General features: G+C 58.2%; 1 protein-coding gene across 1 annotated transcript in view; it reads left to right on the top strand.

Moving 5' to 3' along the window:
- hpse2 (heparanase 2) overlaps nucleotides 1–12500 on the top strand; it is a gene marked incomplete at both ends in the record, with an annotated part of 168878 nt that overhangs the window by 80003 nt on the left and 76375 nt on the right. The window lies entirely within an intron of this gene.

The following is a 12500-nucleotide window of genomic DNA, read 5'->3' as shown; positions in this document are numbered from 1 at the left end:
CTACTGAGGGGGGGGTGACTATATCTACTACTGAGGCGGGGGGGTCCCTATATCTACTACTGGGGGGTGGGGGGGTCCCTATATCTACTACTGGGGGGTGGGGGTCCCTATATCTACTACTGAGGGGTGGGGGGGGCTATATCTACTACTGGGGGGTGGGGGGGTCCCTATATCGACTACTGGGGGGTGGGGGGTCCCTATATCTACTACTGGGGGGAGAGAGGTCCCTATATCTACTACTGGGGGGTGGGGGGTCCCTATATCTACTACTGGGGAGGGGGGGGTCCTATATCTACTACTGGGGGGGGGTCCCTATGTCCCTATATCTACTACTGGTGGGGGGTGTTCCTATATCTACTATCGGGGGGGAGGGCCCTATATCTACTACTGAGGCGGGGGGGGGACTATATCTACTACTGGGGGGTCCCTATATCTACTACTGGGGGGGGGGCTATATCTACTACTGGGGGGTGGGGGGGTCCGTATATCTACTACTGAGGGGGGGGGGGGGGGACTATATCAACTACTGGGGGGTGGGGGGTCCCTATATCTACTACTGGGGGGTGGGGGGGTCCCTATATCTACTAATGGGGGGGGGGGTTATATCTGCTACTGGGTGGTGGGGGGGTCCCTATATCTACTACTGGGGGGGGGGGGCTATATCTGCTACTGGGGGGTGGGTGGGGGGGTCCCTATATCTACTATTGGGGCGGCTGCTATATCTGCTACTAGGGGGGGGGCTATATTTACTACTGGGGGGTGGTGGGGTCCCTATATCTACTAATGGGGGGGGGGCTATATCTGCTACTGGGGGGTGGGGGGTCCCTATATCTACTACTGGGGGGGGGGGGGCTATATCTACTACTGGGGGGTAGTGGGGTCCCTATATCAACTACTGGGGGGTGGGGGGGTCCCTATATCGACTACTGGGGGGGGGGCTATATCTACTACAGGGGGTGGGGGGATCCCTATATCTACTACTGGGGGGGGCTATATCTACTACTGGGGCCTGGGGGGGGCTATATCTACTACTGGGGGGGGTCCGTATATCTACTACTGAGGTGGGGGGGGGGACTGTATCTACTACTGGGGGGTGGGGGGGTCCCTATATCAACTACTGGGGGGGGGGGGCTATATCTACTACTGGGGGGGGGTCGGTATATCTACTACTGAGGGGGGGGGTCGGTATATCTACTACTGAGGCGGGGGGGTCCCTATATCTACTACTGGGGGGTGGGGGTCCCTATATCTACTACTGAGGGGTGGGGGGGGCTATATCTACTACTGGGGGGTGGGGGGGTCCCTATATCGACTACTGGGGGGTGGGGGGTCCCTATATCTACTACTGGGGGGAGAGAGGTCCCTATATCTTCTACTGGGGGGGGGGGGGTCCTATATCTACTACTGGGGGGGGATCCCTATGTCCCTATATCTACTACTGGTGTGGGGTGTTCCTATATCTACTATCGGGGGGGAGGGCCCTATATCTACTATTGAGGCGGGGGGGGGACTATATCTACTACTGGGGGGTGGGGGGTCCCTATATCTACTACTGAGGGGGGGGGGGGGGACTATATCAACTACTGGGGGGTGGGGGGTCCCTATATCTACTACTGGGGGGTGGGGGGGTCCCTATATCTACTAATGGGGGGGGGGGGCTATATCTGCTACTGGGTGGTGGGGGGGTCCCTATATCTACTACTGGGGGGGGGGGGGGCTATATCTGCTACTGGGGGGTGGGGGGGTCCCTATATCTACTAATGGGGGGGGGGCTATATCTGCTACTAGGGGGGGGGGGCTATATTTACTACTGGGGGGTGGTGGGGTCCCTATATCTACTAATGGGGGGGGGGCTATATCTGCTACTGGGGGGGGGGGGGCTATATCTACTACTGGGGGGTAGTGGGGTCCCTATATCAACTACTGGGGGGTGGGGGGGTCCCTATATCTACTACTGGGGGGAGAGAGGTCCCTATATCTACTACTGGGGAGGGGGGGGTCCTATATCTACTACTGGGGGGGGGCTATATCTACTACAGGGGGTGGGGGGGTCCCTATATCTACTACTGGGGGGGGGGTCCGTATATCTACTACTGAGGGGGGGGGGGGGACTATATCAACTACTGGGGGGTGGGGGGTCCCTATATCTACTACTGGGGGGTGGGGGGGTCCCTATATCTACTAATGGGGGGGGGGGCTATATCTGCTACTGGGTGGTGGGGGGGTCCCTATATCTACTACTGGGGGGGGGGGGCTATATCTGCTACTGGGGGGTGGGTGGGGGGGTCCCTATATCTACTAATGGGGGGGGGGCTATATCTGCTACTAGGGGGGGGGGGGCTATATTTACTACTGGGGGGTGGTGGGGTCCCTATATCTACTAATGGGGGGGGGGCTATATCTGCTACTGGGGGGTGGGTGGGGGGGTCCCTATATCTACTATTGGGGCGGCTGCTATATCTGCTACTAGGGGGGGGGCTATATTTACTACTGGGGGGTGGTGGGGTCCCTATATCTACTAATGGGGGGGGGGCTATATCTGCTACTGGGGGGTGGGGGGTCCCTATATCTACTACTGGGGGGGGGGGGGCTATATCTACTACTGGGGGGTAGTGGGGTCCCTATATCAACTACTGGGGGGTGGGGGGGTCCCTATATCGACTACTGGGGGGGGGGCTATATCTACTACAGGGGGTGGGGGGATCCCTATATCTACTACTGGGGGGGGCTATATCTACTACTGGGGCCTGGGGGGGGCTATATCTACTACTGGGGGGGGTCCGTATATCTACTACTGAGGTGGGGGGGGGGACTGTATCTACTACTGGGGGGTGGGGGGGTCCCTATATCAACTACTGGGGGGGGGGGGCTATATCTACTACTGGGGGGGGGTCGGTATATCTACTACTGAGGGGGGGGGTCGGTATATCTACTACTGAGGCGGGGGGGTCCCTATATCTACTACTGGGGGGTGGGGGTCCCTATATCTACTACTGAGGGGTGGGGGGGGCTATATCTACTACTGGGGGGTGGGGGGGTCCCTATATCGACTACTGGGGGGTGGGGGGTCCCTATATCTACTACTGGGGGGAGAGAGGTCCCTATATCTTCTACTGGGGGGGGGGGGGTCCTATATCTACTACTGGGGGGGGATCCCTATGTCCCTATATCTACTACTGGTGTGGGGTGTTCCTATATCTACTATCGGGGGGGAGGGCCCTATATCTACTATTGAGGCGGGGGGGGGACTATATCTACTACTGGGGGGTGGGGGGTCCCTATATCTACTACTGAGGGGGGGGGGGGGGACTATATCAACTACTGGGGGGTGGGGGGTCCCTATATCTACTACTGGGGGGTGGGGGGGTCCCTATATCTGCTAATGGGGGGGGGGGGCTATATCTGCTACTGGGTGGTGGGGGGGTCCCTATATCTACTACTGGGGGGGGGGGGGGCTATATCTGCTACTGGGGGGTGGGGGGGTCCCTATATCTACTAATGGGGGGGGGGCTATATCTGCTACTAGGGGGGGGGGGCTATATTTACTACTGGGGGGTGGTGGGGTCCCTATATCTACTAATGGGGGGGGGGCTATATCTGCTACTGGGGGGGGGGGGGCTATATCTACTACTGGGGGGTAGTGGGGTCCCTATATCAACTACTGGGGGGTGGGGGGGTCCCTATATCTACTACTGGGGGGAGAGAGGTCCCTATATCTACTACTGGGGAGGGGGGGGTCCTATATCTACTACTGGGGGGGGGCTATATCTACTACAGGGGGTGGGGGGGTCCCTATATCTACTACTGGGGGGGGGGTCCGTATATCTACTACTGAGGGGGGGGGGGGGACTATATCAACTACTGGGGGGTGGGGGGTCCCTATATCTACTACTGGGGGGTGGGGGGGTCCCTATATCTACTAATGGGGGGGGGGGCTATATCTGCTACTGGGTGGTGGGGGGGTCCCTATATCTACTACTGGGGGGGGGGGGCTATATCTGCTACTGGGGGGTGGGTGGGGGGGTCCCTATATCTACTAATGGGGGGGGGGCTATATCTGCTACTAGGGGGGGGGGGGCTATATTTACTACTGGGGGGTGGTGGGGTCCCTATATCTACTAATGGGGGGGGGGCTATATCTGCTACTGGGGGGTGGGGGGTCCCTATATCTACTACTGGGGGGGGGGGGGGGCTATATCTACTACTGGGGGGTAGTGGGGTCCCTATATCAACTACTGGGGGGTGGGGGGGTCTATATCGACTACTGGGGGGGGGGGCTATATCTACTACAGGGGGTGGGGGGATCCCTATATCTACTACTGGGGGGGGCTATATCTACTACTGGGGCCTGGGGGGGGCTATATCTACTACTGGGGGGGGTCCGTATATCTACTACTGAGGTGGGGGGGGGGACTGTATCTACTACTGGGGGGTGGGGGGGTCCCTATATCAACTACTGGGGGGGGGGGGCTATATCTACTACTGGGGGGTGGGGGGGTCCCTATATCTACTACTGGGGTGGGGTCGGTATATCTACTACTGAGGGGGGGGGGTCGGTATATCTACTACTGAGGCGGGGGGGTCCCTATATCTACTACTGGGGGGTGGGGGGGTCCCTATATCTACTACTGGGGGGTGGGGGTCCCTATATCTACTACTGAGGGGTGGGGGGGGCTATATCTACTACTGGGGGGTGGGGGGGTCCCTATATCGACTACTGGGGGGTGGGGGGGTCCCTATATCGACTACTGGGGGGTGGGGGGTCCCTATATCTACTACTGGGGGGAGAGAGGTCCCTATATCTACTACTGGGGAGGGGGGGGGTCCTATATCTACTACTGGGGGGGGGTCCCTATGTCCCTATATCTACTACTGGTGGGGGGTGTTCCTATATCTACTATCGGGGGGGAGGGCCCTATATCTACTACTGAGGCGGGGGGGGACTATATCTACTACTGGGGGGTGGGGGGTCCCTATATCTACTACTGGGGGGTCCCTATATCTACTACTGGGGGGGGGGGGGGGTCCGTATATCTACTACTGAGGGGGGGGGGGACTATATCAACTACTGGGGGGTGGGGGGTCCCTATATCTACTACTGGGGGGTGGGGGGGTCCCTATATCTACTAATGGGGGGGGGGGCTATATCTGCTACTGGGTGGTGGGGGGGTCCCTATATCTACTACTGGGGGGGGGGGGGCTATATCTGCTACTGGGGGGTGGGGGGGTCCCTATATCTACTAATGGGGGGGGGGGCTATATCTGCTACTAGGGGGGGGGGGCTATATTTACTACTGGGGGGTGGTGGGGTCCCTATATCTACTAATGGGGGGGGGGCTATATCTGCTACTGGGGGGTGGGGGGTCCCTATATCTACTACTGGGGGGGGGGGCTATATCTACTACTGGGGGGTAGTGGGGTCCCTATATCAACTACTGGGGGGTGGGGGGGTCCCTATATCTACTACTGGGGAGGGGGGGGTCCTATATCTACTACTGGGGGGGGGCTATATCTACTACAGGGGGTGGGGGGGTCCCTATATCTACTACTGGGGGGGGGGTCCGTATATCTACTACTGAGGGGGGGGGGGGGGGACTATATCAACTACTGGGGGGTGGGGGGTCCCTATATCTACTACTGGGGGGTGGGGGGGTCCCTATATCTACTAATGGGGGGGGGGGCTATATCTGCTACTGGGTGGTGGGGGGGTCCCTATATCTACTACTGGGGGGGGGGGGCTATATCTGCTACTGGGGGGTGGGTGGGGGGGTCCCTATATCTACTAATGGGGGGGGGGCTATATCTGCTACTAGGGGGGGGGGGGCTATATTTACTACTGGGGGGTGGTGGGGTCCCTATATCTACTAATGGGGGGGGGGCTATATCTGCTACTGGGGGGTGGGGGGTCCCTATATCTACTACTGGGGGGGGGGGGGGGGCTATATCTACTACTGGGGGGTAGTGGGGTCCCTATATCAACTACTGGGGGGTGGGGGGTCTATATCGACTACTGGGGGGGGGCTATATCTACTACAGGGGGTGGGGGGATCCCTATATCTACTACTGGGGGGGGGCTATATCTACTACTGGGGCCTGGGGGGGGCTATATCTACTACTGGGGGGGGTCCGTATATCTACTACTGAGGTGGGGGGGGGGACTGTATCTACTACTGGGGGGTGGGGGGGGTCCCTATATCAACTACTGGGGGGGGGGGCTATATCTACTACTGGGGGGTGGGGGGGTCCCTATATCTACTACTGGGGGGGGGTCGGTATATCTACTACTGAGGGGGGGGGTCGGTATATCTACTACTGGGGGGTGGGGGGGTCCCTATATCTACTACTGGGGGGTGGGGGTCCCTATATCTACTACTGAGGGGTGGGGGGGGCTATATCTACTACTGGGGGGTGGGGGGGTCCCTATATCGACTACTGGGGGGTGGGGGGTCCCTATATCTACTACTGGGGGGAGAGAGGTCCCTATATCTACTACTGGGGAGGGGGGGGTCCTATATCTACTACTGGGGGGGGATCCCTATGTCCCTATATCTACTACTGGTGTGGGGTGTTCCTATATCTACTATCGGGGGGGAGGGCCCTATATCTACTATTGAGGCGGGGGGGGGACTATATCTACTACTGGGGGGTGGGGGGTCCCTATATCTACTACTGGGGGGTCCCTATATCTACTACTGGGGGGGGGGGTCCGTATATCTACTACTGAGGGGGGGGGGGGGACTATATCAACTACTGGGGGGTGGGGGGTCCCTATATCTACTACTGGGGGGTGGGGGGGTCCCTATATCTACTAATGGGGGGGGGGTCTATATCTGCTACTGGGTGGTGGGGGGGTCCCTATATCTACTACTGGGGGGGGGGGGGGGGGCTATATCTGCTACTGGGGGGTGGGGGGGTCCCTATATCTACTAATGGGGGGGGGGCTATATCTGCTACTAGGGGGGGGGGGGGGCTATATTTACTACTGGGGGGTGGTGGGGTCCCTATATCTACTAATGGGGGGGGGGGCTATATCTGCTACTGGGGGGTGGGGGGTCCCTATATCTACTACTGGGGGGGGGGGGGCTATATCTACTACTGGGGGGTAGTGGGGTCCCTATATCAACTACTGGGGGGTGGGGGGGTCCCTATATCTACTACTGGGGGGAGAGAGGTCCCTATATCTACTACTGGGTTGGGGGGGTCCTATATCTACTACTGGGGGGGGGCTATATCTACTACAGGGGGTGGGGGGGTCCCTATATCTACTACTGGGGGGGGGGTCCGTATATCTACTACTGAGGGGGGGGGGGGGGACTATATCAACTACTGGGGGGTGGGGGGTCCCTATATCTACTACTGGGGGGTGGGGGGGTCCCTATATCTACTAATGGGGGGGGGGGCTATATCTGCTACTGGGTGGTGGGGGGTCCCTATATCTACTACTGGGGGGGGGGGCTATATCTGCTACTGGGGGGTGGGTGGGGGGGTCCCTATATCTACTAATGGGGGGGGGGCTATATCTGCTACTAGGGGGGGGGGGGCTATATTTACTACTGGGGGGTGGTGGGGTCCCTATATCTACTAATGGGGGGGGGGCTATATCTGCTACTGGGGGGTGGGGGGTCCCTATATCTACTACTGGGGGGGGGGGGGGGCTATATCTACTACTGGGGGGTAGTGGGGTCCCTATATCAACTACTGGGGGGTGGGGGGGTCTATATCGACTACTGGGGGGGGGCTATATCTACTACAGGGGGTGGGGGGATCCCTATATCTACTACTGGGGGGGGCTATATCTACTACTGGGGCCTGGGGGGGGCTATATCTACTACTGGGGGGGGTCCGTATATCTACTACTGAGGTGGGGGGGGGGACTGTATCTACTACTGGGGGGTGGGGGGGTCCCTATATCAACTACTGGGGGGGGGGGCTATATCTACTACTGGGGGGTGGGGGGGTCCCTATATCTACTACTGGGGGGGGTCGGTATATCTACTACTGAGGGGGGGGGTCGGTATATCTACTACTGAAGCGGGGGGGTCCCTATATCTACTACTGGGGGGTGGGGGTCCCTATATCTACTACTGAGGGGTGGGGGGGGCTATATCTACTACTGGGGGGTGGGGGGGTCCCTATATCGACTACTGGGGGGTGGGGGGTCCCTATATCTACTACTGGGGGGTGGGGGGGTCCCTATATCTACTACTGGGGGGAGAGAGGTCCCTATATCTACTACTGGGGGGAGAGAGGTCCCTATATCTACTACTGGGGAGGGGGGGGTCCTATATCTACTACTGGGGGGGGGTCCCTATGTCCCTATATCTACTACTGGTGGGGGGTGTTCCTATATCTACTATCGGGGGGGAGGGCCCTATATCTACTACTGAGGCGGGGGGGGGACTATATCTACTACTGGGGGGTGGGGGGTCCCTATATCTACTACTGGGGGGTCCCTATATCTACTACTGGGGGGGGGGCTATATCTACTACTGGGGGGTGGGGGGGTCCGTATATCTACTACTGAGGGGGGGGGGGACTATATCAACTACTGGGGGGTGGGGGGTCCCTATATCTACTACTGGGGGGTGGGGGGGTCCCTATATCTACTAATGGGGGGGGGGTTATATCTGCTACTGGGTGATGGGGGGGTCCCTATATCTACTACTGGGGGGGGGGGGCTATATCTGCTACTGGGGGGTGGGGGGGTCCCTATATCTACTAATGGGGGGGGCTGCTATATCTGCTACTAGGGGGGGGGGGGCTATATTTACTACTGGGGGGTGGTGGGGTCCCTATATCTACTAATGGGGGGGGGGCTATATCTGCTACTGGGGGGTGGGGGGTCCCTATATCTACTACTGGGGGGGGGGGGGGGGGGCTATATCTACTACTGGGGGGTAGTGGGGTCCCTATATCAACTACTGGGGGGTGGGGGGGTCCCTATATCGACTACTGGGGGGGGGCTATATCTACTACAGGGGGTGGGGGGATCCCTATATCTACTACTGGGGCCTGGGGGGGGCTATATCTACTACTGGGGGGGGTCCGTATATCTACTACTGAGGTGGGGGGGGGGACTGTATCTACTACTGGGGGGTGGGGGGGTCCCTATATCAACTACTGGGGGGGGGGGGGGCTATATCTACTACTGGGGGGTGGGGGGGTCCCTATATCTACTACTGGGGGGTGGCGGGGTCCCTATATCTACTACTGAGGGGTGGGGGGGGGGGGCTATATCTACTACTGGGGGGTGGGGGGGTCCCTATATCTACTACTGGGGGGTGGCGGGGTCCCTATATCTACTACTGGGGGGTGGGGGGGTCCCTATATCTACTACTGGGGGGGGGTCGGTATATCTACTACTGAGGGGGGGGGTCGGTATATCTACTACTGAGGGGGGGGTGACTATATCTACTACTGAGGCGGGGGGGTCCCTATATCTACTACTGGGGGGTGGGGGTCCCTATATCTACTACTGAGGGGTGGGGGGGGCTATATCTACTACTGGGGGGTGGGGGGGTCCCTATATCGACTACTGGGGGGGTGGGGGGGTCCCTATATCGACTACTGGGGGCGTGGGGGGGTCCCTATATCGACTACTGGGGGGTGGGGGGTCCCTATATCTACTACTGGGGGGTGGGGGGTCCCTATATCTACTACTGGGGGGAGAGAGGTCCCTATATCTACTACTGGGGAGGGGGGGGTCCTATATCTACTACTGGGGGGGGATCCCTATGTCCCTATATCTACTACTGGTGGGGGGTGTTCCTATATCTACTATCGGGGGGGAGGGCCCTATATCTACTACTGAGGCGGGGGGGGGGGACTATATCTACTACTGGGGGGTGGGGGGTCCCTATATCTACTACTGGGGGGTCCCTATATCTACTACTGGGGGGTGGGGGGTTCCTATATCTACTACTGGGGGGGGGGTCCGTATATCTACTACTGAGGGGGGGGGGGGACTATATCAACTACTGGGGGGTGGGGGGTCCCTATATCTACTACTGGGGGGTGGGGGGGTCCCTATATCTACTAATGGGGGGGGGGCTATATCTGCTACTGGGTGGTGGGGGGGTCCCTATATCTACTACTGGGGGGGGGGGCTATATCTGCTACTGGGGGGTGGGGGGGTCCCTATATCTACTAATGGGGGGGGGGGCTATATCTGCTACTAGGGGGGGGGGGGGCTATATTTACTACTGGGGGGTGGTGGGGTCCCTATATCTACTAATGGGGGGGGGGCTATATCTGCTACTGGGGGGTGGGGGGTCCCTATATCTACTACTGGGGGGGGGGGGCTATATCTACTACTGGGGGGTAGTGGGGTCCCTATATCAACTACTGGGGGGTGGGGGGGTCCCTATATCTACTACTGGGGGGGGCTATATCTACTACAGGGGGGTGGGGTGGTCCCTATATCGACTACTGGGGGGTGGGGTGGGGGTGCTATATCTGCTACTGGAGGGGGGGCTATATCTACTACTGAGGGGGGAGGGGGACTATATCTACTACTGAGGCGGGAGGGGGGACTATATCTACTACTGGGGGGTGGGGGGGTCCCTATATCTACTACTGGGGGGGGGCTATATCTACTACAGGGGGGTGGGGTGGTCCCTATATCGACTACTGGGGGGTGGGGTGGGGGTGCTATATCTGCTACTGGAGGGGGGGCTATATCTACTACTGGGGGGTGGGGGGGTCCCTATATCGACTACTGGGGGATGGGGTGGGGGGGCTATATCTACTACTGGGGGGTTGGGGGGTCCCTATATCTACTATTGGGGGGTGGGGGGCTATATCTACTACTGGGGGGTGGGGGGGGTCCCTATATCTACTACTGGGGGGGAGGGCCCTATATCTACTACTGGGGAAGGGGGGGACCCTATGTCCCTATATCTACTACTGGTGGGGGGTGTTCCTATATCTACTATCGGGAGGGAGGGCCCTATATCTACTACTGGGGGGGAGGGCCCAATATCTACTACTGGGGGGGGTGGTCCCTATATCTACTACTGAGGGAGGGGGGGGGCTATATCTACTACTGGGGGGGGGGACGACGACTATATCTACTACTGGGGGGGGGGGGGGACTATATTTACTACTGAGGCGGGGGGGGGGGACTAAATCTACTACTGAGGCGGGGGGGGGGGGACTATATCTACTACTGAGGCGGGGGGGGGGGGACTAAATCTACTACTGAGGCGGGGGAGGGACGGACTATATCTACTACTGAGGCGGGGGGGGGGGACTAAATCTACTACTGAGGCGGGGGGGGGGGGGGGACTAAATCTACTACTGAGGCGGGGGGGGGGGGGGGACTATATCTACTACTGAGGCGGGGGGGGGGGGGACTAAATCTACTACTGAGGCGGGGGGGGGGGGGACTAAATCTACTACTCCATTTGCTAAGCATTTCCTGCAGCAGCACCTCCTGAAGTTCTTTCTACGTTTGGAGGCCGTTGCTCCACCGTCTTTAGCATTTCCTTCGGCTATTTAAGTTCTCTGACAAATTTCCTTCGCAATTCCTGTCTGTGACTTCTGTGTGTGTGTTCTGTGTGTTCTGTGTGTGTGTTCTGTGTGTGTGTTCTGTGTGTGTCCACCGGCCTGCAGTGTCATGCCCCTTCATGGGCCTGGTATGGGCATGTACCCAGGCTAATTCAGATCAACACACTTTCAATTCGTGAAACGTGAAATTGAATTCATGAAACGACGACTCGACAGTGTGCGAACAAATTCTGTGGTGTGTAAAAACGCGTCATGAATCAGATGGCCTTTCTTGGGAGCAACATTTACGATGGAAACTTGAAGATATTGGTGAATGAGGCCCAATGTAATTTGATGGATTAGCTGTTGTTGTGTTGTGTTTCCTCTTCTCTTTGGCTACATCCTCTCTCTCTCCCTATCCCCCTCTCTCTCTCTTTCTCTCTCTCCCTATCCCCCTCTCTCTCTCTCTCTCTCTCTCTCTCCCTATCCCCCCCCCCCCCCTCTCTCTCTCTCCACTCATCTGGCTGCCACAGATTAACCACAGAGAGAGAGATGAACAGAGAAAAGAGATACAGATTGTGTGTGAGGGAGAGAGAGTGTCAGAGAGCCTCTCTGTGTGTTCGGCTGCTCCCCCGGGGCTGCTCAGCCGTCACTGAAGATTGCTCTTTATGAATTATTCTTCACTATCACTGGGCATGGCCAGAGAGAGCCACTCCTGCCCTGTCCTCCCCTCCTCTCCCCTCCTCTCCTCCCCTCCCCTCCCATCTCCTATCCTCTCATCTGTCTCTCTCTCTTTCTGTCTCTCCCTCTCACAGTCAGCGAGGGGCACTCTCTCGCTGACTGTGTGTCCTTTAACAGTACTTGTGTTGGACATTGCTAGATCGCACGTGCTGTGTGCTTTGGACCTCAGTCAAGTCCTACTGTATGTCTCTATCGAATGTCCCTCAGTTGTGTTAAGCATTGGTCTGTGGCTGGAACAGAGGGCTATGTGTTGGGATTGTTCTGCCTTTGTG

The sequence above is a fragment of the Borostomias antarcticus genome, assembly GCF_949987555.1.
Source record: "Borostomias antarcticus genome assembly, chromosome: 17".
NCBI classification, from domain to species: Eukaryota; Metazoa; Chordata; class Actinopteri; order Stomiiformes; family Stomiidae; genus Borostomias; species Borostomias antarcticus.
Note: the sequence above shows the minus strand (reverse complement) of the source record. Positions and strands in the feature narration are given on the sequence as shown.